The sequence below is a fragment of the Vicugna pacos genome, chromosome 25 (genome assembly GCF_048564905.1).
Source record: "Vicugna pacos chromosome 25, VicPac4, whole genome shotgun sequence".
NCBI classification, from domain to species: domain Eukaryota; kingdom Metazoa; phylum Chordata; class Mammalia; order Artiodactyla; family Camelidae; genus Vicugna; species Vicugna pacos.
Window position 1 is genome coordinate 10,128,227 of NC_133011.1, and position 25,188 is coordinate 10,153,414.

The window sequence follows — 25,188 nt, forward strand, 5'->3', positions numbered from 1 at the left end:
ACACTATTCATTGCCAAAAAAAAATGAGCTATCAAGACATGAAAAGACATGGAGAAACCATAAATGCATATTACTAAGTGAAAGAAACCAGTGTGAAAGCCTATATACAGTATGATTCCAACTATACGACATTCTGGAAAAAGCAAAACTATGGGGACAGTAAAAGATTAGCGGTTGCCACGGGTTGGGGGTAGAGGTACAGATGAATGGAAAGAGCACAGAGGATTTTTAGGGCAGTGAAACTACTCTGTACGATATTGTAATGATGGATACCTGTCATTATACTTTTGCCCAAACCCATAGAATGAACACCACCAAGAATGAACCCTAATGTAAGTCATGGACTTTGGGTGACCATGATGTGTCGATGTAGGTTCATCAATTGTAACAAACGTACTGTTACTGAAAAATTGGATTTACCTCTTGGTGGGTGTTGAGCCAAAAGACATAACCAAGCCAAAGACAGGGAGAAGGAAGGATTCATTACCTGCAGTAAGTAAGGAGAACACTGGGGATCTTTCCCAAAGCGTCTCTCCCAGAACAGCAAAACTGGGGAAGTTTTAAGTTAAGGATACATACGTATTCATCAAAGGGCTTGAGCAGAGTACAATTCGGCATAGAACTGGGGCAGAATTTGACACAGTCAGAGTTTTAGTTGAAGACCTGAGGGCCAGAAAAGGTCAACATCATCTTCCCTTAGGTTCCAGTGGATCTGGAGGTCGAGTGCTCCAGGCTAATCATTACCACTGGAACAGAACTGGGAGTCTTTACAACTGATACATTATCTTTGCCATTGTTACTTCTCTTCCCCGATAACAGTCAATGGTTCCTGCATTTTTTGTTCCCTTAAGATCATTAACTACTGAGACCTGTTCAAGGACAAGACTTGTGGCCAGGCTTAGATCACAAAATGGCTTAGGTCAAAATGGCTTCTCTTACGTCAAGAAAGCCATGGGGTTCTCTTTCTCTGGGGACCTCCTGCCCTATCTACTTACAGTACCATTCTGGAGGGGATGTTGATAAGGGAGGGGGCTATGTGTATATGGGAAATCTCCATATACACAATTCTGCTCAATTTTGCTGTGAACCTAACATTCTGTAAAGAATAAAGTATACTTTTTAACAACAACAAAAAATAATGGGAAAGGAAAAAATAAAACATTTTGATGAGACTAAGTGTTAGTCCATGGCTGTTCTTCAGTCCACTAAAGAGGATTCCACCCAGGTCTGCCCAGTTCCTGGCCTTCCCTGAGGCCTTGCCAAACCCAGCAGAGCTTTTGTGTTGGAGATTTCAGAAAAGAGGTGGAAAGGAGGGTGATGAGAGGCTGAGGACTGAGAAGGCTGTTAGAGCTGTGAGAGTGTCTTGGGAGGAGGACTACAGGCCACTCAGTGTAGCCGTGTAGGTGGGGAGAGGGGCCATATGTCCTCCTTTCACGGCATTTGAGAAATATAAGCAATATATCTGAGTACAAATGCACTGATTTACAAAACAGAAAGAGACTCATGGACATAGAAGACAAACTTATGGTTACCAAAGAGGGAAGAGGGGAGGGATAAATTAGGAGTTTGGGATTAGCAAATACAAACTACTATATATAAAATAGATAAACAACAAGACCCTACTGTATAGCACAGGGAACTATATTCCATATCTTGTAATAACCTATAATGGAAAAGAATTTGAAAAAGAATATATATATGTATAACTGAATCACTTTGTTGTATACCTAAAACTAACACAATTATATATAAATCAACTATACTTCCATTAAAAAAGAAAGAAAAGTGAGAAATTTTGAGATTAATGTCATTTGCATGGACTGATTTTTCACTTTTATTTTGTGGCTATTATCTGATCCCAGAATCAGTCCAGAGCAGAGCTCTGGGTCATGGGTGCATATGTATTTATATCTATCTTCCCCTAGGTCTGGTGGGAAATACTAAGGCAGGTCTCTACTTTTCCTTGGTACCATCCCTGTTGCTGGATATCTGTAAAGTACATCTTGAACAACCATTTGGAAATGCGGGCTTCAACTTCTCCAAGTTCTCCTTATACAAACAGCTCCCAGACCTGTTAACTAACCTGTGACACATCTTTTATCTTTTTCTCTCCCTCTCCGTTCCCCACTGCCCAATCCTGACAGCGGCCTCTTGATGCATCTTCTAGCCTCCATTCTCTTGGTTGCCAGTCCATCCTACACACAGCTCCTGGACTGGTCTTCCTAGAGCCCAGGTGGTAAACTTCCTCTAAAAAGCCAAATGGTAATAAATATTTTAGGCTCAGAGACCAATTTGATCTCTGTTACAGCTGCTCAGTTCAGCCACGGCAGAGCAAAAGCAGCCACATTTTGGGATAACTTATGATGCAGCAGGAGTAAACAGAACAATTTTTATTCAGGTTCTGGAGAAAGAAGACTTAGCCTAGTTGATTTTGTTCTTTAGGTTACCAGCCAGTCTGTCATCTGCACTTGGGTCAGGTGCCCACCCCAATGCCCTCACCTGTGGCCAGGGACCCTGGTCATGAGAAACAGACATGGGGGCTTAGAAGAGGCTCTGAAAAGGAGGCTGAGTAAATACACACATGCCCATGCCCCTTAACTGGCTGCAACCCACCTTCCAACCGATTTCCCTGGAAATTCTTAGCCAAGCACAGCTTCTCCTGCCTTCTTCACTCTAGGAAGTCTCCTTCCTTGCCTTCTGCACTAAAAGTTCTCACCCCTACCCTTACCTCCACTCATTTCCAAAAGCTGCCCATCTATCAAGGCCCAGCTGAAATGACTCCTTTTCCCATCTGGAAGCCATTGCATTCTCTCTTCTGAGCATCCATAGCACTTTATTCATATCTCTTTTAAGAGACTTTCCATTTCTATCTTACACGTTGGTCACTTCTATCATAAATTGTCTGAAGGCAGGATCCACGTCTGATTCAGTGTATCCTACAGTTTGTGCCTGACAACTGACTTAAAGAATCATGGATCCCCTGGAAGGGTTGTTCAAAGAACGGGTGGATGAATCAATGTAACCGTGATGGAGCCACATCATGTCACCTGGGATGTGTGGATAAGAGACCATGCAGCAGGAATCTGGGAATAGAATAGTTAATTGTTGCTGAATACATCCTGCATTCCAGACATCACACTAAGAGGTTTTACATGGATTTTCTCCTTTAGTCCTCACAGTAGCTCAATAAGGTCCCATTGGGCTGCACCCCACAAGCCTATAAGCCCTGGATGTGCCCAAACTTAAGACTGAAGAAAGGGTTGGAGTCAGCTACAGAGACATCAGTGGTTTAATGGATGGGGATCTCACATGCCTGAAGCAAGGTCTGGGAGTGCCTCCCCACCATGCGCGTCAGAGGGCAGGCAGGACATGGTAGCAGTCTATGCTGTCAGAGAGTGGGGGAGATTACCAGTTACAGGATGAACTGACTCAGGTTGGCTCATGGGTTACCAAAGAAACCAACAGAGGGACATGCCCCTCACACCCCTTTGATAAGCTATCATGGTGGAGATGTTCTGATCTAAAGATTATCACTACCTGGGGCTGGGGACTCTATGATTAAGCAGGAAGGTCAGTCAGGTGAGTAGGGTGGAGGTGAAGCAAGGACTGGTCAAGCAGGGGATTATGGAGAGCAAGAGAGCAGCTATCCTGGGCGGCCTGATCATACAGGTCCATACTATGATTAAACCCATATCCAGATGGGTTCAATAAGGCTCAGAATGGTTAAGACCTTGCTCAAGGACCCCCAGTTAGTGAGTGGGTGAGCCAGGATGCAAACCCAGGCAGCCTGACTCTAAGATCCAACCTCCAGACCACTTCGTCCTGCTGTCTGGGAAGTTCACTTGGGTTTGACCAGGGATGTAAGATTCCTGCACATCATCACGCTGGAATTCCTACATGACACTGAGTCTTCATTGTCCCCTGTTAGTCCAGGCAGGCATGGAATGACTTGGGAAATCTAGCTTTGGACATTCCAGGGCATCAGAGTCTGGGACAATTCCTGGTCATGTAGCACCAACATCCATTTCCCAAGGGGTTAGAAGCTCTTGGCAGGTGAGGTAGCAGTGGAGTAAGGCCCATATGAAAGAGCAGAGACAGAGGGCCAGGAAGGAAAGGAATCTATGCTCTGCGGACTGTCTCCCTGCTGCCTTCCTTTTGCTGATCTGTCACGGTCTTAACTCAACATCCTTTATCAGATTGCTTCCCAGTATATTTCTGAAAAGATTTTTTTTTAATTGAAGTCGATTTACAATGTTGTGTTAATTTCTGGTGTACAGCATAGTGATTCAGTTATACATATATATTTCTTTTCATGTTCTTTTTCAACATAGACTATTACAAGGTATTGAATATAGTTCCCTGTGCTACACAGTCAGACCCTGTTGTTTATCTATTTTACATACAGTAGTTAGCATCTACCAGTCCCAAACTTCCAATTTACCCCTCCCCCTGAGGTTGAAATGCTTTCTTTCATTCAATTATTGGATATCAGTTGAACAACTACTCTGTACCAGGCATGTAAAATAATAAATCTCATCACCTAGATCAACAAGAATAATGAGGAAATAAGAAGTTTGAGAGACAGAGAGGGAGGGAGCAAGTTCTGATATGTTTCTTATACTCATGCCAATAATTAAATCTTTTCTTAAGAAGTGCCTTCCTTAGTTCTGCATTCCAGATGAAAGTGGAACAGACACCTCACCACTTCACTGGGGTGAAGCTGGACACCTGGCCATCCCACACACCTGTGAGTCCCATATGTGTCTGCGGAAGTGTCCTGTGGGAACTGACAAAGGTCACACACCCCACTTCAGCATTCATTCCCCAGCCCGCCCCTCTGCCCCGCCCCAGCCATCTCTCACTGGTTAGTGGGTATCAGCATGACTGAAAGCCTGCCCCAGCCGAGGTTCTTGCTCCCACCCCTTCCCAATGTTAGTGTGATTCCCTGACCCATCTTTTCAGAACACGCCACAGTCCTGGTGCCCAATGCCTCCCACCTTAGTCTGGCAGAGCTGAAGGCTCAGGAAGCCCTCGTTCGCCCTTCTGCTGGCCACCGCTCTGTCCATAACACAGACACACGTCATCCCCGAACTGACTTAGTGGGGGTTGCCTCGGATACATTTTTACACTTACTTTTTGTATTTTTAAAGGCATATTCAGGTTTGGCAAGAATGTGCATTTATGTGCACATGCACACATGTGCACACACATGCCTGCATACCACTTTGGTATAAATTATACTTAGACCAGTCTCCTAGATCAGCCGGAACACGCCCTCATCTACAACTGCCATGAGCAGGTCATGTTAGAAGCGGTTCTCCAGGATGAAGGACCATCTTTGCTCAAAGTGCACACATGGGGTCTATTTGGTCCTTGGGAGGACCGAGTCTCAGCTTTCCTGAATGCAAGTCCTATCAAAGAACTCAGCCAAGTTTCCCCTGGATCCCCATTTATTGTTGTAAACAGGGACATGACATCGTGACCCTACTCTAGACCCTATTTATAGCGACCTCATCCCTAACAGCCAAGGGATAATTACACTACCTTGCCCTTTTGAAGAACTTTTCAGCAAAAGATTTCAGAGAATTTAACCAAACAAACAACCCTACTCCTTCCTCTTCCCATTTGACAGGTGGAAAAGCTGAGGCAGCGTGAAACCAGAGGAACATAGTCAGAAGGTGAGTCAGAAACGGAGCAGTCTGTGCTGGGTTACACCTTCTTCCTCACCTGTGCTTACTCCCTGCCGTCACTGCCTTCCTGGAAAGGGGTAGCTTCTTCATGGCTTGTGTGTTGAGTCAGCATTGTTATGAGCTTTCAGATGTTTCCTCAGGTCAGAGGAGGTTGTATCTCTGAGAAGGAAGTAAGAAGCAAAGGGCCCCTTGGTCAGCACCGGCTTCCCTGTGCAGGTTTATTTGTAGCCCTCGGATCCAGCCTCCTCCTGTTGTGATCTTTTGGCAGTTCCTTGGCAAATTACTGCTTAGGAAATGCCACATGTCACATCCCTGCTATTCCCACCCATCTCTGACCCCAGTTTGTGGCAGCAAAACTATTTGGGATGGAGGGGTATCTGCTTCATCATATGATTCCATTTCTATGCAGATAAACTTGGCTAAACTTTCTGCCCCTCCACTTTCCACGTGGCCACCAGCTCCACGTCTGGTCTCTCTTTCCCGGGGAAGCTTTTAGATCTGTCTTTGTCTGAAGGGAGAAACTGGAGCAACGACACTTCTCCCTCTATCGCGAATGAGACATACTTGTCAAGAACTCACAGAATTCAGGATTTATAGAGTCAGGGGCAAAGGAGAAAGGCTCCCCAGGATAAGAAAACAGAGAGACCTCTGATTCCATCAAAAGCACCATCACACTAGGTTCCAAAACCACCTCACCTGCTGCCGTCTGGCAATCACTGCTTTCCATTTTCACAGTAAGAAATGGCATGAATGTCTTTTTAACAGGTAGGTGTGCGTGAAAGCAGGTTGGGTTTCCATTTTCCCTATGGTAGATAATAAGCTATGAATGCTTTCTTTAAGAGTATTTGTAAATGTGCCCAGAAGTTAGTGAAAAATAAGAACATTTGATACAGCAAATAATACCAGCTTTGTATGTTCTCCCGGAAATTCCCTAACCTTGAATCCTTAGCTGGAATCATTTTCTCCAATATCCTAAAGGCCTACTTAAAATAAAAGGCAAAGAAACTTGGTATAACCTAGGAAAGTAATGTTTACAAACAAATCAGGGAATTCAATTTTTTGTAGATAAGTGGACCTTTAGGAAAAAAAAAATCACATTCTGGAAAAAAAAAAATTCTGAGCAGCTAAAACAGTTGTGACGAAGCCCAAGCACCGCTAAGAGGGACAGCCCCTCCATGATTCTTCAGGGCTTATTGGCTCTTAGTTTGCACACATTTCTACAAGATATGTTGTCTCCTTCTCACGTAACATTTGAAAAAGGGAGTCTGGCACAAGCAGGACTCACATAACAGAAGTGACAGCTGGACCAGAGACAAAAACTATTATATTAAAGCATAATTTGCGAATTACTAGCCAGAATCATCAGCATGACTCATTAAGAAAAAGTTAGATCAAGTTCATCATCCTCCGCACGTAATCCCTTTCAGGTCTTCTGTCAAAAGGCGGTTACACGGGTGAGCGGCAAGTATGGGAAACATTCCCTGCGCTGGACCACAATCTTGCTCAACAAGGAAGGATTCCGGGGCTTACTTACATCCTTTGGTCGTCATGCTAATGGCGGGGCGAGGCCTGGCTTCCTGCCTGACTCACCGGCTGTTTATAGGCAGTCGCTGGCTTCTTGGGCGCTTCCCCTCCAGTAAAAAAGGGGAAGAAGTTCACGAGGACTTGGTAGGGAGCCCCGGAGACCTTTGATGGCAGGTTCTAAACAAGGCCCGGCTTCATAACAGGGCAATTACGCTGTGGGCTAATTGGTGCAGAGACGCTGTAAAAGCACCTTTTTGGAACACAGACAAAATAGCATAAAGGTGTTGGTGTTTGGCAGTAATGCTACAACGCCTAGAGACCCAGGGGAAGCCCAAGCGAGCCCTGCAGATGGGCCTGAGAGCCCGACACTCCGCGCCCGGCACCGGCCCTGGGCAAGGTGGAACCAACGAGCGGGTAGTTTCTGGCTGATCCCTTGAGAGCATATTTGTTCACCGACATCCATCCCCCACCGCCCCACGCCCCACCCCAGCACAGCCCAAGCAGCTTGCCAGACACCCCGAGGGGGCAAGTGTGTTAGAGGCACTCAGGACGGTCCTGGAAACAGCTGGGTGGGGCCAATTCCCTCCGCGCCCCGCCCCCGTCCCCCACCCCCGGGCCTACGCTTCCTCCTCCTTCCCGCGGCCACACCGTCTTCTGGCCCGCGTGCTAAACGCTGGAGATGCCAATGTGAGGTGAGGTGGGAGTGGACACTTTAAAATACCAATGGAGGTTTTTCTCCCCAGTTTGCTTGCTCTAGTATGCGAAGTCACCTGCCACAGGTGGCTGCTGAGCCCTTGAAATGTGGCTAGTGCAAACTGATGTGCTGGGAGCGGAAAATACACATGGAAATTCAAAGACTTAGTACAAAAGAGGGGAAATTACCTCATTAATAACTTTCATACTGATTGCATATTGAAATGGTATTTTCGATATATTGGGTTGAGTAAAATATGATACTAAAAGTAATTTCACCCGTTCTTTTGATATTTTTTCATTTTTAATTGAAATATAGTTGATTTACAATGTTTCAAGTGATTCAGTTACACATACACACACATATAAACCTATCCTTATCAGATTATTTTCCATTATAGGTTATTAAAAGACATTGAATATAGTTCCTTGTGCTACAGTAGGTCCTTGTTGGTTATCTATTTTATATATGTTAATCCCAAATTCATAATTTATTCTTCCCCCCATTCTTTTTCTATTTTTTTTTTAATGAGGCTAGTAGGAAACTGAACATTATATATGTATGTGGCCTGCATCTATGGCGCAGATTCACTTTTTACTGGCTGGCGCTGCTGCAGGTGGCTCTTCCCTACTCAGGCTGCTCAGTCCTCAGCTAGCTGCCTTAGGGAAGGCAGGGTCAGAGGGCAGGGGGTCTTTTATGGCCTTTCAGTTTCAATAATTTGGGTGTATGGCGGAAAGGAAGCACTCAAGCAAAGACATATCCAGGAGAATCATTAGCCACGATAAAGGAGCAAGGCTCCTGGCCACCCTCCCACACCACTACCCCTGTCTCTGATCAGGTACAGATTCCTTAGGTTGGAGGGAAGGGAGTGAGAAGGTTGGTGGGGAGGTGAGGAGAGCTGAGGTTCTGGTGTGCCCTGGAGAAAGGGGAAAGGGATCGGGCACACCGCAAATGCCTGCTGAGCACCTAGCACGTGTGCCTAAGGTACTGTTCAAAGGTGCTGGGTTCCTCCAGTGAAAAGTAGACAGAGTCCCGCTGTCCACCATGTGTAAGACACAATAAACATGTGAACAAATAAACAAGAAAACTGCAGGTATTGCTACGTGCTCCCAAGACTCTCCGAGGGGTTTGTGGCACACACCCCTTGGGTCCCATTCCCCCACTTTCTCCTAAAGAAACTTTCTAAGAATGCCTGGTCCTAATCATCTTAGTCCTTTACATTCCCTTTAAAAAAAAAGTTTATTTTTTAAAGCAGTTTTAGGTTCACAGCAAAAATGAGAGGAAGGTACAGAGACTGCTCATATAGCCCCTGCCCCCAAACATGCATAGCCTCCCCTACTCTCAACACCCCTCATCAGAGTGGTCCACTGGTTACAACTGATGAACCTACAGTGGCACATCATAATCACTCAAAGTCTGTAGTTAAGGACTTAAGGGTTCATTTTTGGTGCTGTGCCGTCTATGAACTTGGACAAATGTATGACACATATCCACTTCTTTAGTAGCATACAGAAAAATCTCACTGTCCTAAAAATCCCGTGTTCTGCTTCTTCATCCCTCCCATCCCCTCGACTTTTAGTAACTACTGATCTCTCTGCTGTTTCCAGAGTTTTGCCTTTTCTGGAATGCCATATAGTTGGAATCATACAGTATGTAGACCTTCACATTGGTGTCTTTCATTTAGTAATATGCACTTGAAGTTCCTCCATGTCTTTTTATGCCTTGATAGCTCATTTCTTTTTAGCACTGAATACTATTCCATTGTCTGAATGCATCACAGTTTACTAACTCATTCACCTGCTGGAGGACATCATGGTTGCAAGTTTTGGCAATTATAAATTTTAAATTAAAATTAGCAATAAGGCTGCTGCAAACATCATCTTCAGGGTCTTGTACACATGTAAGTTTTTAACTCCTTTGTGTAAATACCAAAGGATGTGCTTGCTGGATAACATAGTAAGAGTATATTCAGTTTTGTAAGAAACTGCCAAACTGTCTTCCAAAGTGACTGTACCATTTTGCATTCCCGCCAGCAATGAGAGTTTCTGCTGTTCCTCATCCTCCTCAGCACTTGGTGTTGTCAGTGTTCCAGATTTTGGCCATTCTAATAGGTGTGTAGTGGCGTCTCTTTTAATTTGCATTTCCCTGATGACATAAGACGTGGAGTATCTATTCATATGCTTATTCGCCATCTGTATGGCTTTTTTGGTGAGGTATCTATTAAGATCTTTGGCCTACTTTTAAATCAGCTTGTGTGTTTTCTCGTTGTTGAGTTTTAAGTGTTCTTTGTATATTTTGGTAACAGTCCTTTATCAGTTATCCTTTTGCAAACATTTTCTCCCAGTCTGTGATTTGTCTTCTCATTCTCTTGACAGTGTCTTTCATGGAACAGAAGGTTTTAAGTTTAATGAATCCAGCTTATCAATTATTTATTTCATGAGTTGTACCTTTGGTATCGTATCTAAAAAGACATCACCATACCCCCGATTATCTAGGTTCTCTCTTATGTTATCTTCTAGGAGTTTTATAGTTTTGCATTTTACAATTCACTCTATGGCCCATTTTGAGTTACTTTTGGTGACAGGTGTAAAGGTCTATGTTTAGATTCACTTTTTTGCATGTGGATGTCTGGCTGTTCCAGCACCATTTGTTGAAAAAAATTTATTTTTAAAATTTTTATTAGTTTCATTGATTTGTAAATTTGTTTCACTTATTTATATTTTTCAACTCGTGCCTCTGCATGTAATTTCCCCTCGGAGGTTTTAGCCACTGTGCCAACCCAGGGAGTCTACCTTCTGAGCTTAACCAGTATTTAGGTTTTCTTGCTATAATTAAAGCTTAAAATGTGTGGTTTAATCTGCCTTGCGGAGAAGCAGGAGCCCTGCTGGAATTCTTAAAATGTTTTGTAATAATCTAGGTAGCTTGCTATTAAAATTTTCCCTTGTGTTTATAATTTAGATTTTTCCCCCTGAACTTCATTTCATTATGTCTGATTATCTCTGCTATGCAATGATACTTAATTTCTCATTCTTTCTTTGTGTTTTGAACAAATACAATACATGTTTAACTGCTGTTTCATTGTTATTCATCCCCCCAACTGCTATCAAACTGCTCCTGAATACTACTCAACCATAAAAAAGAATAAAATAATGCCATTTGCAGCAACATGGATGGACCTGGAGATTATCATTCTAAGTGAAGTTAAGTCAGAAAGAGAAAGAAAAATACCATATGATATCACCTATATGTGGAATTTTTTAAAAAGATAAAAATGAACTTATTTACAAAACAGAAACAGACTCACAGACATAGACAATAAACTTATGGTTACCAGTGGGGGAAGGGGGTGGGAAGGCATAAATTGGGAGTTGGAGATTTGCAGATACTAACTACTGTATACAGAATAGATAAACAAGTTTCTACTGTACAGCACAGGTAACTATATTCAATATCTTGTAGAAACCTATAATGAAAAAGAATATAAAACTGAATTTATGCATGGACATATATGACTGAAACATAATGCTGTACACCAGAAACTGATGCAACATTGTATACTGACTGTACTTCAATTTAAAAAAAAGAAAAAAGAAAAAAGTACAAAGAAACTGCTCCTGCGTCTGCCTGCCTCCCACGTCAGAGCTGGCGGGGGCACCTGTGGGCTAAGCTGTGGTCTTTCTCTCCTGTGGGAGTGACAGACCTTCAGGGCTTCCTCAGTGGGAAGTGGGCATATCCCTGAACACAGAAGGGGTTAAAATGCTTGGCCCTCGGTCCCTCACCTGCCAAAGCTAGGCTGTCCCCTATAGCTAGGCAATCCCTGAAGAGATATATAACTTAGTGCCTTGGTGATAGGAGAGTGAGGGACAGATGTGTGATCTTTGGGCTTTCTTCTCCATTTCTAGCTTCTACTTCTGGGGAAGCAGAAAATGTCCCATCGGGAGTGTGTTACTACTTGTTTCAAGGGAAAGATCTGTCAGTGACACACAGAACTTCTGTTCACAGGCTCTTGGGAAGAACTTACTCATGTAGCCACTTGGCTGCAAGGGAGACTACGACATGCACGTCGTCTTTGCCTGGGCAGCCATGTACTCAGATAAACCCTGTCATATTGGAAAGAAAGGGAGGGTGGATAGAGGGCCAACTAGCAGTCAGCACAGGACCGAGACCCATCCCCACGCAGAACTAAAATCTCAAGTTCCTGGAGTCAGGAAGTCCCAGTGAGAGCTGGAGGTCAGACCATTCTCTGAACATCTGCTGCTGTCCCCATCACCTTGCCTCACATCATCTTAAAGACACTGTGTGGCCTCTGAGACCATGGCTACTGGGGGGTTATTTTCAGGAGCCCACGAGGGCCAACGAACATGTTTTCCACCAAGGTTTTCTGAGGATTTAAGTTCTTTGGCATATCTTGGGCTTTCTGGCATCCTTGATGAATTTTAGTTGGTCTTCCTCTGCTTACAGTGGCCTTATTTTTTAGGAAAAACAAAGGACATGAACTCTGACACATTGCTAATTGAGCAGGATACCTAAAACTTCAGACAGTCCTGGAAAAACTAGCACATACGGTCACCCCCCTCACGGCCACGTGCTACGTTACTCCTGTAACATCCAGTGAGGGGCCTTTGGGGATCATTTTCTTTCCCAACAGAGTTATTACCTACACTTCTTCTTGGCAAGTCACGCTCGTGCAAAAACACACAGCATGGAAGCACAGAAGGAACGACAGTTGCCTAAAATAGACTGCTTTCCAGTTCAAATGTTTACAAGTCAATAGAGGATCCATCCTTTCTGATACAAAAAGAAAAGGAAAGATTCGGCAATCATATCTCCACAACAGTCACTAAACGATGCTGTCTGGAAAAAGACAAAGTCAGAAACATTTGTCAATAGAGAGCAGAGACCAAAGATAAATTCTTATCGCTGGACTGGTCACAATAAGATGTTCAAAGGAGGTAAAAATATTAATCAAACTTTTATTGTTCCCAGCAAAGAAATCCAGACTCCTTAGCCTGGCATTTAAGGGCCTTCAAATTAAGGCCCTATTCTCACTTGTGGAACATAGATGCAAAAATACTAAATACAATTTTTAAAGTGATGCACTGTGACCACGTAAATTCAATTTTGGGGATGCAAAAGTGGTTCAACACCAGGAATCTCCATTAATGTAATTTGCTGTGTTAACAGATTAAAGGAGAAAAACCATTTGAGTATCTCATAGATGTCGAAAAACTTTTCATTAAATTCAATATCTGTTACTCTTGGAATAGATGGAAACTTAGCTACTGAGAACACACAGCAAACATGACAATTAGTGGTATGGAAGTAGTATTCCCGGAAAACCAGGGAAGAGATGGTATTATCTTCTCCCTCAACTAATATTCACTGGAATCTACTTAAAGTCTTACTAAATCAACAAAATTAGTACAAGAAAAGTAGTATGAACACGGAAAGAAAGGATTCAACCGTCACTATTTGTAAACAGTATCATTGTCTAGATAGATAGAAAATGCAAGATAGACAAACAAGATACTATCAGACTAAAGAAGGCAGCTACAAAACCAGCACACCAGGATTCTATTTATTAGTGCCACACACACAAAATACTGAAATACTTAGGTATAAATAGTGTCAGAAATAAGCAAGGTATGAATAAAATCATAAAAGTTTATCAAAGGACACAACAAAAGACCAAAAGATAAGTAGACACTCCAGTTGCTGAATGAGATTTGTTATTGTACATCTGTCAATTTTCCCTCAAATTAATCTATAAACTTAATTCAATTCTAATCAAAATGTTAATTGAATTTTGGGGGTAGAACTTGATAAGCTTAGTTTAAAGTTCATGTGTATGGGCTACTTCTAGAAGAGCAGGTAAGAAACTGGTAACAGCACTTCCTTCTTGACAGAAAATGAGTAAAACAGGACACAGAGAAGAGAGACTTACTGTTTACCCTCCGGTGTGTTTTGTATATAGTACCGTGTCTGTATTTCTTAGACAACAAACTGTATACAACGAAAATACAGACTTCACTCGGGGAAAATCTATTTTTTTAAAAAAAAGGATGTTTTGGGGGAAAAAGTGTAATGATATCAAACAGGAAAATATACAATAAATAAAACCATCATGAAAGGCTTTGGTATTGAGACAGAAATAGCAGAGCACATCAATGGAGCAGAATAGAGAGTTAAAACAGAGCCACGAAAAACAAAAACTTGGAAAAAACGTCCTTCCACATCGAAGGGTATAGCTCAGGGGCAGAGCACGTACTTGGCACGCAAAAGGTCTTGGGTTCGATCCCCAGTGCATCCATTAGGTGATTAAAAAATAATGATAATCAAAAAAGAACTTAAACCAGAGTCACATAAGTCTGACATTCACTTTATGATAAAGGTACCATTGTAAATCTGTGGGTAAACGAATGGACTATTAAATAAATGTTGAGACTCAGTTCCCGCTCTGTAGATGGAGATAGTGACTTCATAGGATTCTTGGGAGGATTAACTGAAATGATGTGTTAGGTAAAATGCCTGCCTTAATAAATGTGACTACTAGCAGGAGTGATAGTAACAGTGTAGTTAGATCCGTTAATACATGCTAGAATAGTTGAAAAACCTAACCATGTCATGTATATTATTTATATTTGTAATTCTAGGCTATTGAAAACCAGTAACCAGCCCAGAATGCTTAAAGTGGGCTTGCATTTCTACAGCGATTTTTGCTTTTTGAAGGCACTTTTCTGGATGTCATCTCATTTAATCCTCTCAACGCCTGAGCAACAGTTTTTGTTGTTAGCCCTCAAAGTACCACACACAGGTATGACGGCAAATACTCAGGTTTAGCAGGACATAAATTTAACAGTGGTTTCCAGTCTGATATTCTAAATCCCTTTATCAGTTTTTTGGAGGGGTGGGTAATTAGGGTTATTTACTTATTTATTTATTTTAATCATTATTATTTTTAATGGAAGTACTGGGGATTGAACCCAGGACCTCATGCCCACTAAGCACATGCTCTACCACTGAGCTGTTCCCCCCCACCTCAGTCCCTTTATCATGTTTACTTAAAGACTTTCCCTGGAAGTGTCTGAAGCTGCTTTTATAAAGGAGGAGTTGGGGTGGAGAGAGGGCTCATGTGGCTGTCACTCTGAGCAGTGTTTGGGCTGCCTCCATAGGAAAGCAGGGTGACCAGGTCTGGGCGGCACAGGGACGGGTGTGGGTGTAGATGGCAAAAACAGCGGGGTGGGGGTGGGGCAGCAGTGCCAGGCCAGTCCTCTCTCAGCAAGGTTGTGATGGGCACCTGAGCACGGGGGACAAGGGAAGGAGAAGAAAAGCGCAGGTATTTCTCATGACTGTCCTTTCTGTGTCATTCCTTTGAATCATCACCTTCCTCTATTATTCAGTTTTTCCTCTGGACACTGAGTTCCTCTGTCAGGGTCTCTAAGACAGAATGAAGAAAGGTAGAAAACAGGTATCTCCACGCCCGTCTTGACCTTTCTCCTGGTGGAGGATGGAGGCCACTGCATACCTCTGCCTTCCTTCTCGGTGCTAAGTGTCAGCTTCCCCACAGCCACCTCCCGCTTCCTGAACCTTCGCACCCGTGGCCAACCCACGTACAAGGCCCCGTCAGACCCTGGTGTCCTTCCTGCCTCTCCTCTGAGTAGGACACGAGCTCGCAAAGGCTCTCCGGCCCATGGGTCCCAGGGCCCAAGGACTGCGTGCTGGAGGACTTCCACCTGCTCCTGTGCTCTGAGGAGCTGAGAGCTGTCAGTGACGCTCAATTGATGGTGGAGTAGGGGTCACAAAAAATAATTACTCTGGCATCTTTTCTTCCACTGAATGACATTCTCAGTTCTCAGCAGGCAGCTGAACTAAACCCAAAGTAGGAAACTGATATTTTAATTTGGATGGAAACTGAACTCAAATAACAATATTGTTCTCTCTTTGAAGTCTGAACTGGGTCTGACCTGGGCAAAAGCCAAACAATTTCTTACCATATTTCTTCTCTCCAAAAACAACCCACAAGACAAGCCTAGATCTTTCTCAGTTCTGAACCTGCTTCATGTTTCACCTTTCCAGCTGAGTAGAGTAATATGTTAAATAATTTTTTTAATAAAACCATTTCATTATCATGATAGAGGCGTGACCTTTTAAATACAAAGTCTATCTTTGCTTTTGAAAGAATAATAAAACGAGTTGGTAAGCTTTAAGAGGTTTTTTTTAAATTGGAAAATTTTAGAAAACTGATATGAAGTTCCATACTGTATTTTCCAATTTTTGTGTTTCTTTTTTCAAGGGATGGATTCAAGCAGCTACAAAGGAACAAAATTGTAAAACTTGGAGACCATTATATTGTCCTATTTTTGTCACTAAGGTTTTAGGGAAGAATTTCAGTAGGAGAGGGAAAGATGGTAGTAAATGGAGGTTCCCTGAGTCACTGGTGACATCTCCAGATCCGACAGGGCATCCCAAACATGGCTGGAGCGCAGTACCTGCTTGCTGAGCGAACGACTCAAGACAGAGGCGGCTCAGCCCTCTGTTCAATGGCATCGTTGCCTCTGCTGCTCTGTAGACTTTTGGTCTTGGTTTCAGGTGTTTTCTCAGTTCAGCCCTTTCAGCCTTCTAGGCTTTCCTGTGCCCCTCCCCTCCCTCCCTCCCTCTGCACGGCAAGCACCTCTTTCATTCCCTGTGAGTATCTGTTACTCATTTTCTTCCTGACTTGTTAATTCATCACAAGAGTGTGCGTGCATGTGTGATTTTTCTGAATATTTGATCTCCAGTATGATCTCTCTTTCTGAAGAACACTTTATTAGAAGATTTAATTTCATTTTCGTCTTAGGTGGAGATGTGTACTTTAAAAAAATACGCTCAAGGATACAGAGGGTCTATGTTGCCTGAAGAAATTTCTTCCTTTTTTCTTTAGACATCCAACCATAGGCTAGCCTTTAGGCTTTGGCTCAGAAATTGACTTTGCAAATGTTTTCCTTTTCTTTCTTCCATACTTATCTTTTATCTATTGTTAACACTAGTGCCCTCCCTTGGGCAGAGCTAATTCTTCCCAAACTGCACATGGCAACTCTGAAGAGCAGTGAACAGTGAACAAAAAGAGCAGTGCGGCCCCCTCCTCTCCCCTCACATATCCGGGAAGGTTTTTCTGGCTGACATTGCCTCCCGTTTGTTCCTTTCCTCCTGCAGTACTTTCTCTAGTTCTGTTTCTTATATTTCCAATCTCAGTTCTAACAACCAGCGCTGCTTTAAAACTCACTCCGCTGGGAGCCCACCTGGACGTCTCTAGGGGAAGCCCAGGCGAGCGCCCACACACGCAGGTACCCCTGCGCTGCCTCTGGGTCTCCGGCTGTTCCCCAGCCAGACACTGCCCCTAACCACACACGCAGGCTTGGTGGCGCTGCCCCTCCAGGTGCACCAGTCCCAACCCAAGGTGAGCACATGATCTGAACTAAGCAAATGGGAATCTTGTCGGGGGGGAGGTTAGATCTTGGGCCATGTGACACAAGGACCCAAAATGGCAAAACAGTTTCCTCCCCAAGGACAGGGCTGCCCATTACTTCCTGCTTCCTGAATCTCTGGGCTGCTCATAGTCTCTCAGTCTCTTCTTTTTGTCTTCAGTTATCCAGAGTTCACTTCTGTTGTTTGCAATCTACCAGCCCCGAGTGACACAAGTGTTTGCAGTTTTATGAGAACTTCCTCTGTCTCCTGCCTGTGGTTTATCTAAGACTCTTTGCTGCTGCCACATAGATCAGTGCGGGTCCTCAGGCCTTGGCCACCAGACTATTGGTCTCTTTAGGCTACTTTCTCCAACCCTCTCCAGTCTCCCACCTTTGAGTCTCCCACCTTTGCTTCCCTTGATCACCATTGCCTTTGGAAAATGTGGAACCATACTGTTTGTATTAAAATTGGCTGTCACTTTGGGATGACAAGGTACATTTCACTGTCATCTGGAGTCCAGCTGGAACTCTACCCTTTTTACTGACTTAAACAGGAACCAGCTAAACCAGAATGAAATCAGCCCCCCAGGACTCCCACTCACCTCACTTTCCACCTGGGCTCCTTCTGACAATAGGTGACCTTTAGGGGAAGCTGGTGCAAAATGGTGAGAGACAGGACTTTTAGCTGGATGGCATTTGCAGCACAGAGCAAGCCTTTGTGAGCCAGCGTCACAGAGCTTTTCTCGGGAACGCCAGGCACATCACCTGTGACCAGCACTCTGCCGCCTCTCCCCCTCCCTCTTGCTACCTGCCTTCTTCCAGTCTTTAGTTCTGCCTCTGCATACCTTTGGCTAACTGAGGTTCCCGCTGCAGGGCACTGCCTCAGGGACTCCTCAAAGGCCTCCGGTCGGGGCAACGTGCCCCTTCTCCTTGCTTCTCACTGGGCCTGACTGACAGGCACGGTGGCCTTATGCAACAATGATGGTGGTTTCCGTTTTCAGTAGTAGGACAGCATCCACCCTGGCAGACCTGGAGTGAAACTGAGCAGGACCCGGGGTGGGGGGGCGTCCTGGATACAAAAGCATTTCCATGTCCTCCATTTTCTTGTTAGTAGGCTTCAGCCTTCTAGATCTTCCTTGAATTCCAAAGGGCAGGTTCAAACAGTTACTAATTAGGGAAGGCAGGGAATGCAGAAACAAAGGAAAAGCAGTCAAGAACATTGGCACATGGAGTAGAGCCACCCACCTCCCACCTGCACCCTCCATCCTCACTACCATCCTTCGCCACCACCCTCCCCTCCCCAAGGGAAGAACGAACGTCTGGTTAGAGGACCGGCGGTACACTGCTGGGACTCTTCCCTGGCGTTCAAATATGGAAGATTAAAACTCCGGACTTGCTCCTGAAGGTAATGGGTCTATCGCTGGTGTTTGAGCAGGAACGTGGCGTGGTGGTGCAGGGCTGATGACTGGCTTGCTGGCAGAGCACACGCTCAGTGGGTGCAGAGGCAGGATGGTAGAGACGGGACATGAGAGGCGGGTGGAGCGGGGATGGAAAGAAAGATGTGGATTCTGAAAATGTTCTGGAGTTTTTTCCCTGAGTGAAAACTGCAGGGGATGCACAGAGGGGAAAAGTCAGAGATGGCTGAGAGGGAGATGATGCCAGAGACTGAGATGCCAGGAGGAGGAATGACTCAAGGGTGACTGGGGCTGATGAATATACCGTCAGTCAAGCTGCATCAAGGTGCTGATGGGGGGGTGCGGGTATATAGCTTGGAGGTAGAGTATGTGTTTAGCATGCATGACGTCCTGGGTTCAATCCCTAGTACCTCCAGAAAATATACATAACAAATAAATAAATGAATAAACCGAATTACCTCTCCCCCCAAAAAAAGATAATTAAAAAAAATTCTTTAAAAAAAGGTGCTGATAGATGTCCAAGTGCAAATACGAGGAACACCACTGAAAAAGTAACTACAGGTCTAGATGGGTGGCTCTCAGACTTCTGTTGTCAGCACTTCTACCCTCAAAAATTACTGAAGACCCAAAGAACTTTTGATTAAGTGGGTTTTATCTATTATGTTTATTGTATTAGAAATTAGAACCAAGACATATAAACTACTTAGTAATTTGTTTAAAAGGAACAACAACAAAACTGTTACACGTTAACATAAATAATATTATCAGATTTTCCAAAGCAGAAAAAATCTCAGTGATTGTTATACATTTTTGCAAATCTCTTTAATGTCTGGTTAATAGAAGACAGCTGGATTCTCAGATCTGCTTCTACATTCAATTTGTTATGACAAGTTGTTTTAGTTGAAGCATATGAAGAAAATCCAGATTTGCGCAGATATGTCATTGCAAATGAGAGAATCTTTAGGATTCCTCCCTCCCAACCGGGGATCCCAGAACCATACTTTGAGAACTGCTGGTCTAGAGAAAGGTCAGAGCTTTAAATGAATGCTTTGATGTAATCCAGCTGGAGGTGATAATTGACAATGTGAGGCTAGAAAAACTTGTTGGGAGAAGAAAGAAAAAGTGTAGAGAGCTGAGATCTGAGCTTTGGGTGCATTTGTACAGTTGATCCTTATTATTCATAAATTCTGTCTTTGCAAATTTGCCTACTTGCTAAAATCCATTTGTAACTCCCAAATCGACACATGGTGCAGATCAATGAAAAACCTGCGTTTCCAGCTGAGGTCACACAAGACAACTCTCTGCTTTCTTGTTTCAGCTCTCATACTGTAAACTTTCACAGCCTTATTTGCTGTCACTTTTGTTTTCACATCTTTGTGCTCTTTGTTGGTGATTTCGCTGTTGAAATGGCCTCTAAGCACTGTGCTGAAGTGAAGTCTGGTGTCCTAAGTGCGGAGAGACTGTGATGTGCCTTGTGCAGAAAAGACTTGTGTTAGATGAGGTTCATTCAGGCATGTGCTGTTGGCTGTGAGTTCAGTGTTGATCACTATGTTAAACATGGTATAAATCAGTATATAAAATAACATAGTATATAAAATAGATCAATATATTAAAGCAGGCATCTTTAGTGGGGGAGTGTATAGCTCAGTGGTAGAGCAGGTGCTTAGCATGCATGAGGTCCTAGGTTCAAGCCCCAGTACCTCCATTAAGTAAGTAAGTAAGTAAGTAAATAAATAAATAAATAAATAAATAGAAGCCTACCTGCCCCCCCCCCCAAATTAAAAACTGTCTTTAAACAGAAACACACATAAGAAAAGATTATATTTTGGTCAATTGAGGACAATGTTCCAGGCTCACAGAAACCTAAACTTTACTTTCCTAGGTGCGATGGCTCAGTATTGTGGCAACCCTACGGGACGTAATTACCGTGAGTAATAAGAATCTCTGGTGCTTGGAGGGAAAGGGCAGACCGTGCAGGAGAAGAGCCTCAGTAAAGTGGTTCCCAGTGAGAAAAGTTCCCAGTGAAGGTCCCGCCAAACCTTTCAGATACAGCAGTGAAAGCAGAGGAACTGTTGTTGGCTCAGCCCATCCTGTCTCCAGCATCACACTGGGGGATGCTCGCCCTTCCTGCCTGGACAGGTTTCTCTAAGCCTTCCGCCTGCCTCCAGGCTTCAAAAAAGCCTCCAGGCCTGCCCCCAAGCAGAGCGTGCATTCCTTCCCAGGGATGTAAGGAGGGGGAAGGGGCTCCTCTACTGTAAAGAGAGGGGAAACGAAAATTCAAAGTGTCAGATGACAGAGATGAGCTGATTGAAAAAAGAGGGTTCTGAGGATTTTATACTTTGTAAGTACAGGAACTCGACTTTCTCAGAGATGAACAGAAGGGTGAAATTTTTCAGCAAGAGCGCTCTGGATTACACCCTAGACCTTTTAAGCCAGGAATTGCCAGAAGGTGAACGTTTTTTGATGAACTCCAGGTTGACTGGTTGAAAGGAAAGGAAGTCCTGGCTCACCCCAGTTATAAGGCAATTTGATTCAAGGTGAGCTCAGCTTCTCCAGTTAAGTGTCGTGGACATGGCTCACTTCCACCACCTGGTGGCCACACACTTAAATTGCAAGGCCTGCTTTTAGAAGCTGGGGGAAATCCTTTGGCTGAATGGAGAAAACAAATGAAATGAACTTAAAAAACTAAAAACTGCTAGTTTTTTTAACCTGTATATAATAATTGATAATTCTAGATCAACCTATAGTGATCACTCTCTTCTCTGGATTAGCATACATTTTTTGATGTGTTTTTTGACCAATACCTGGTAGATACTGAACTGTTCTTGATTTGACAATGGGCACTGAATAAAACTCAACTGACTGTTCAACAGCAGGGAAGATCTAATAGCATCTTCTCCTCCTGGGTTCCTGAAGACTTTTAAACCAGGCCGCAGAAGAAGCTGGAGCTCAGCCAGCTTCCTACAAAGACAGAGTTTGGGGTTTGCTCCCCTGGTGTGATCTGAAAAGCCAAGGAAGACCCTCCTCTGAAATGCTGAGAGTCCTAAAATCCCTGCGTTAGTAACCAGATCTATTTCCTTTCTGAGTGTTCTCTTTGAAAAGGTAGACATCCATTGTGAGAGAGGCTGTTAATTCATTAACACTTAAGTGTGAATAACTGTCTTAACTATGCTCTTAGAGGGTCCTGGGAAGGGGGTTAAGGAGAGGGCCCAAAACAGGGAGGAGAGGGCTTCACACAAGGTCTTTCTGATTGTCCTGGGCCAACAGAGCCAGGGAGGACCCCTGGTGAGAGCCTTGCACATGGAAACCTGCTTTACCGCAGCCTGCAGGAACACTGACAAAGCCAGGTTACCAGCTTACCAGAGGAAGCAGTGTGTAGTATGACTGGAGACACCGGGGAAATGCTAAGACTGATTCTCCCAGGATCCCAGGAGCCCAGGGTTCTTCTTTGACAGGGACTGGCTGGAACTGAATGGGGGCTGCTCCCCTGAGAAGACTGTGCTGACTCCAGGCACCACACTCCCCACCAGGCCCACTTGCCACATTTACACTCCTGGGCTGGGTCTGAAACCATCTGAGATTGTGACTCTGCTTTCAAATACTAACGATAATAATTAAAATGATGATAAAAGTCCTGCAAACATCAGTAATGACGAGTTTTTAGTGCTGCTCCAAGCCAGACATTGTGCAGTGACAGTCTCCACAGATTATCTCTAATTCTCACAAAAACAATGGTGTTTATATTCTAATATTAGGCAGAAGGAAAGAAACCAGGGAACAAGGGAGAGTTTTAACACATGCTCTGTTTCATTCTTGTGTTAGAATACGGCCCCTGTACATGTTCTTGGGTACTGATTACATATTTTGTATTAATCTGTCTTTATTCTTATTCCATTAGAGACTCAGCTAAAAGTGATATAATGCTACATTTCCTCTCACATTAGCAACAACCTGCCTCTGTTTATAGCACCAAAATCACAACCAAACTGCACATCCTGCTTGGCCTCACCTCTGCCACAATTCAAGGTTCAGAGCAACACCCTCCAACCTTCCCCATCCTGCCCAGGAGATAATGGAATTTCTGAGACTTCTCTCTAAACCACCAATATTCATGGATCCGTATTGTTTTGTATCTATCTGGGATGGTGGGTGTTCACTAAGGTTACTGTGGCGATCACATCCTGCTGTGTGTAAGGCAGATCGTTATGCTGTCCTCCTTAAATGTATACAGCGCCGTAGGCCAAATATATCGCAATAAAACTGGACGCTGTTTGAGGCGTCCTTCACTGTCTCCCTAGGGATAACACCTCACAATCAGAGAAACAGCAGCTTAAATGGATTTCATTCCTAGTAAGTGGCACAAACATAAACCCCTCTTTCTTTCCCCTGATGGCACAAACATACTTGGTCACTTTGCTTTAGGATTCAAAGGGACGTGAAAGCTGTAGGGACACAGTCAGATGAGTAGATCATAAATTGCTATACAGGGAATGCTGCTCAAGCCTGAAATATTAAGGAAACTCATTGTTTCCTTTAAAAAAAAATAGTTGGCTTTAGTTGTTGGTCTTTTACTGAATGAATGGATTTTCCAGAAAGACAAAAAGTAGTTTTCTACAACTAGCAGAGAAAGGGAAGGAAGAAAACTAGTTTCAACAGGCCAATATTCAGATGATGGCAAATCCAGGACTCCTGTCTGGTTAAAGGCTCATGTCCTTAGAGACTATTTTGAAGCTGTATTTGAAGAATAAAATGATAAACAAAATACTTTGGGGGAAAAAAACAGACCTTACCCCAAATTATATTCCAGAATGATTAAAATTTGAATGTAAAATAAGGCAAATATATAAAAGTTTAAGAAGAAAGTGTCTGTGCATGTTTGTGAATCTCTGGTGAGAGAGGCCTTGCTAAGCTAAATATATTAGTGAAGCCAAAAGGGAGACCTGATGCTTCACCTGGCCTTCACCTCGCCCCTGCAGGAGCCCCTCAGGCACTTCCATGGACTCCCTGGAACACACTTTGAGAATCACTATCCTGGGGGAAGAACTGGACAAGCAAACCAAAGACCCCAACACACTAGGATGTTTATCATAACATTGTTTATGACTGCAAAAATTGGAAACCACCTACCTGTTCCTCAAAAAAGTGACTTACAGTTTATGTATAAATAGTGTACAATACCATGTACCTTTTAAAAAGGGTGACATAGAAGAAAATATAGGCAAAACATCTGACATAAATCTTAGCAATGTTCTCCTAGGGCAGTCTACCCAGGCAATAGAAATAAAAGCAAAAATAAACAAATAGGACCTAATTAAACTTACAAGCTTTTGCACAGCAAAGGAAACCATAAGCAAAACAAAACGACAACCTACAGAATGGGAGAAAATGTTTGCAAAAGATGAGACTGACAAGGGCTTAATTTCCAGAATACATAAACAGCTCATACAACTTAATAAGAAAAAACTAAACAACCCAATCCAAAAATGGGCAGAAGACCTAAACAAACAATTCTCCAGTGAAGACATACAAATGGCTAATAGGCACATGAAAAAATGCTCAGTATCACTAATTATCAGAGAAATGCAAATCAAAACTACAGTGAGGTACCACCTCACATCAGTCAGAATGGCCATCATTCAAAAGTCCGTAAATGACAAATGCTGGAGAGGGTGTGGAGAAAAGGGACCCCTCCCACACTGTTGGTGGGAATGTAGTTTGGTGCAGCCACTATGGAAAATAGTATGGACATGCTTCAAAAGACTCAAAACAGACTTACCGTATGACCCAGTAATCCCACTCCTGGGCATATATCCAGAAGGAACCCTACTTCAAAATGACTCCTGCACCCCAACGTTATTAGCAGCACTATTTACAATAGCCAAGACACAGAAACAACCTAAATGTCCACTGACAGATGACTGGATAAAGAAGTTGTGGTATATTTATACAATGGAATACTACTCAGCCATTAAAAAGAATAAAATGATGCCATTTGCAGCAATGTGGATGGACCTGGATACTGTCATTCTAAGTGAAGTAAGTCAGAAAGAGAAAGAAAAATACCATATGATATCACTTATATGTGGAATCTAAAAAAAAAAAGACAAACAAACTTTTTTACAAAACAGAGACTCACAGACATAGAAAACAAACTTATGGTTACCATAGGGGAAAAGGGAAAAGGGATATATTAAGAATTTGGGATTAACAGATACACACTACTATGTATAAAATAGATAAACAACAAGGACCTACTGTATAGCACAGGGAACTATACTCAATGTCTTATAGTAACTTAGAAAAGAATCTGAGAAAGAATACATATGTATACGTATACACATATATATAACTGAATCACTTTGCTGTACGCCTGAAACATTGTAAATCAATTATACTTCAATAAAAGAGGCAGTACTGTACTC

General features: G+C 43.2%; 3 long non-coding RNA genes across 3 annotated transcripts; 2 read left to right on the forward strand and 1 right to left on the reverse strand.

Annotated features, from left to right (window-relative positions):
* Positions 1–7,137: 7,137 nt before the first annotated feature.
* Positions 7,138–16,208, forward strand: LOC140689246 (uncharacterized). The gene is made up of 3 exons (XR_012064124.1): positions 7,138–7,906; positions 14,562–14,722; positions 15,309–16,208. It is a non-coding gene; the product is annotated as an uncharacterized lncRNA (long non-coding RNA).
* Positions 16,209–16,692: 484 nt separating this feature from the next.
* On the reverse strand, positions 16,693–18,866 carry LOC140689247 (uncharacterized). The gene is made up of 2 exons (XR_012064125.1): positions 18,669–18,866; positions 16,693–18,518 (listed from the first exon to the last, which is right to left on the reverse strand). It is a non-coding gene; the product is annotated as an uncharacterized lncRNA (long non-coding RNA).
* Positions 18,511–23,054, forward strand: LOC140689245 (uncharacterized). Its single transcript, XR_012064123.1, has 3 exons — positions 18,511–18,756; positions 20,649–20,693; positions 22,665–23,054. It is a non-coding gene; the product is annotated as an uncharacterized lncRNA (long non-coding RNA).
* Positions 23,055–25,188: the final 2,134 nt, after the last annotated feature.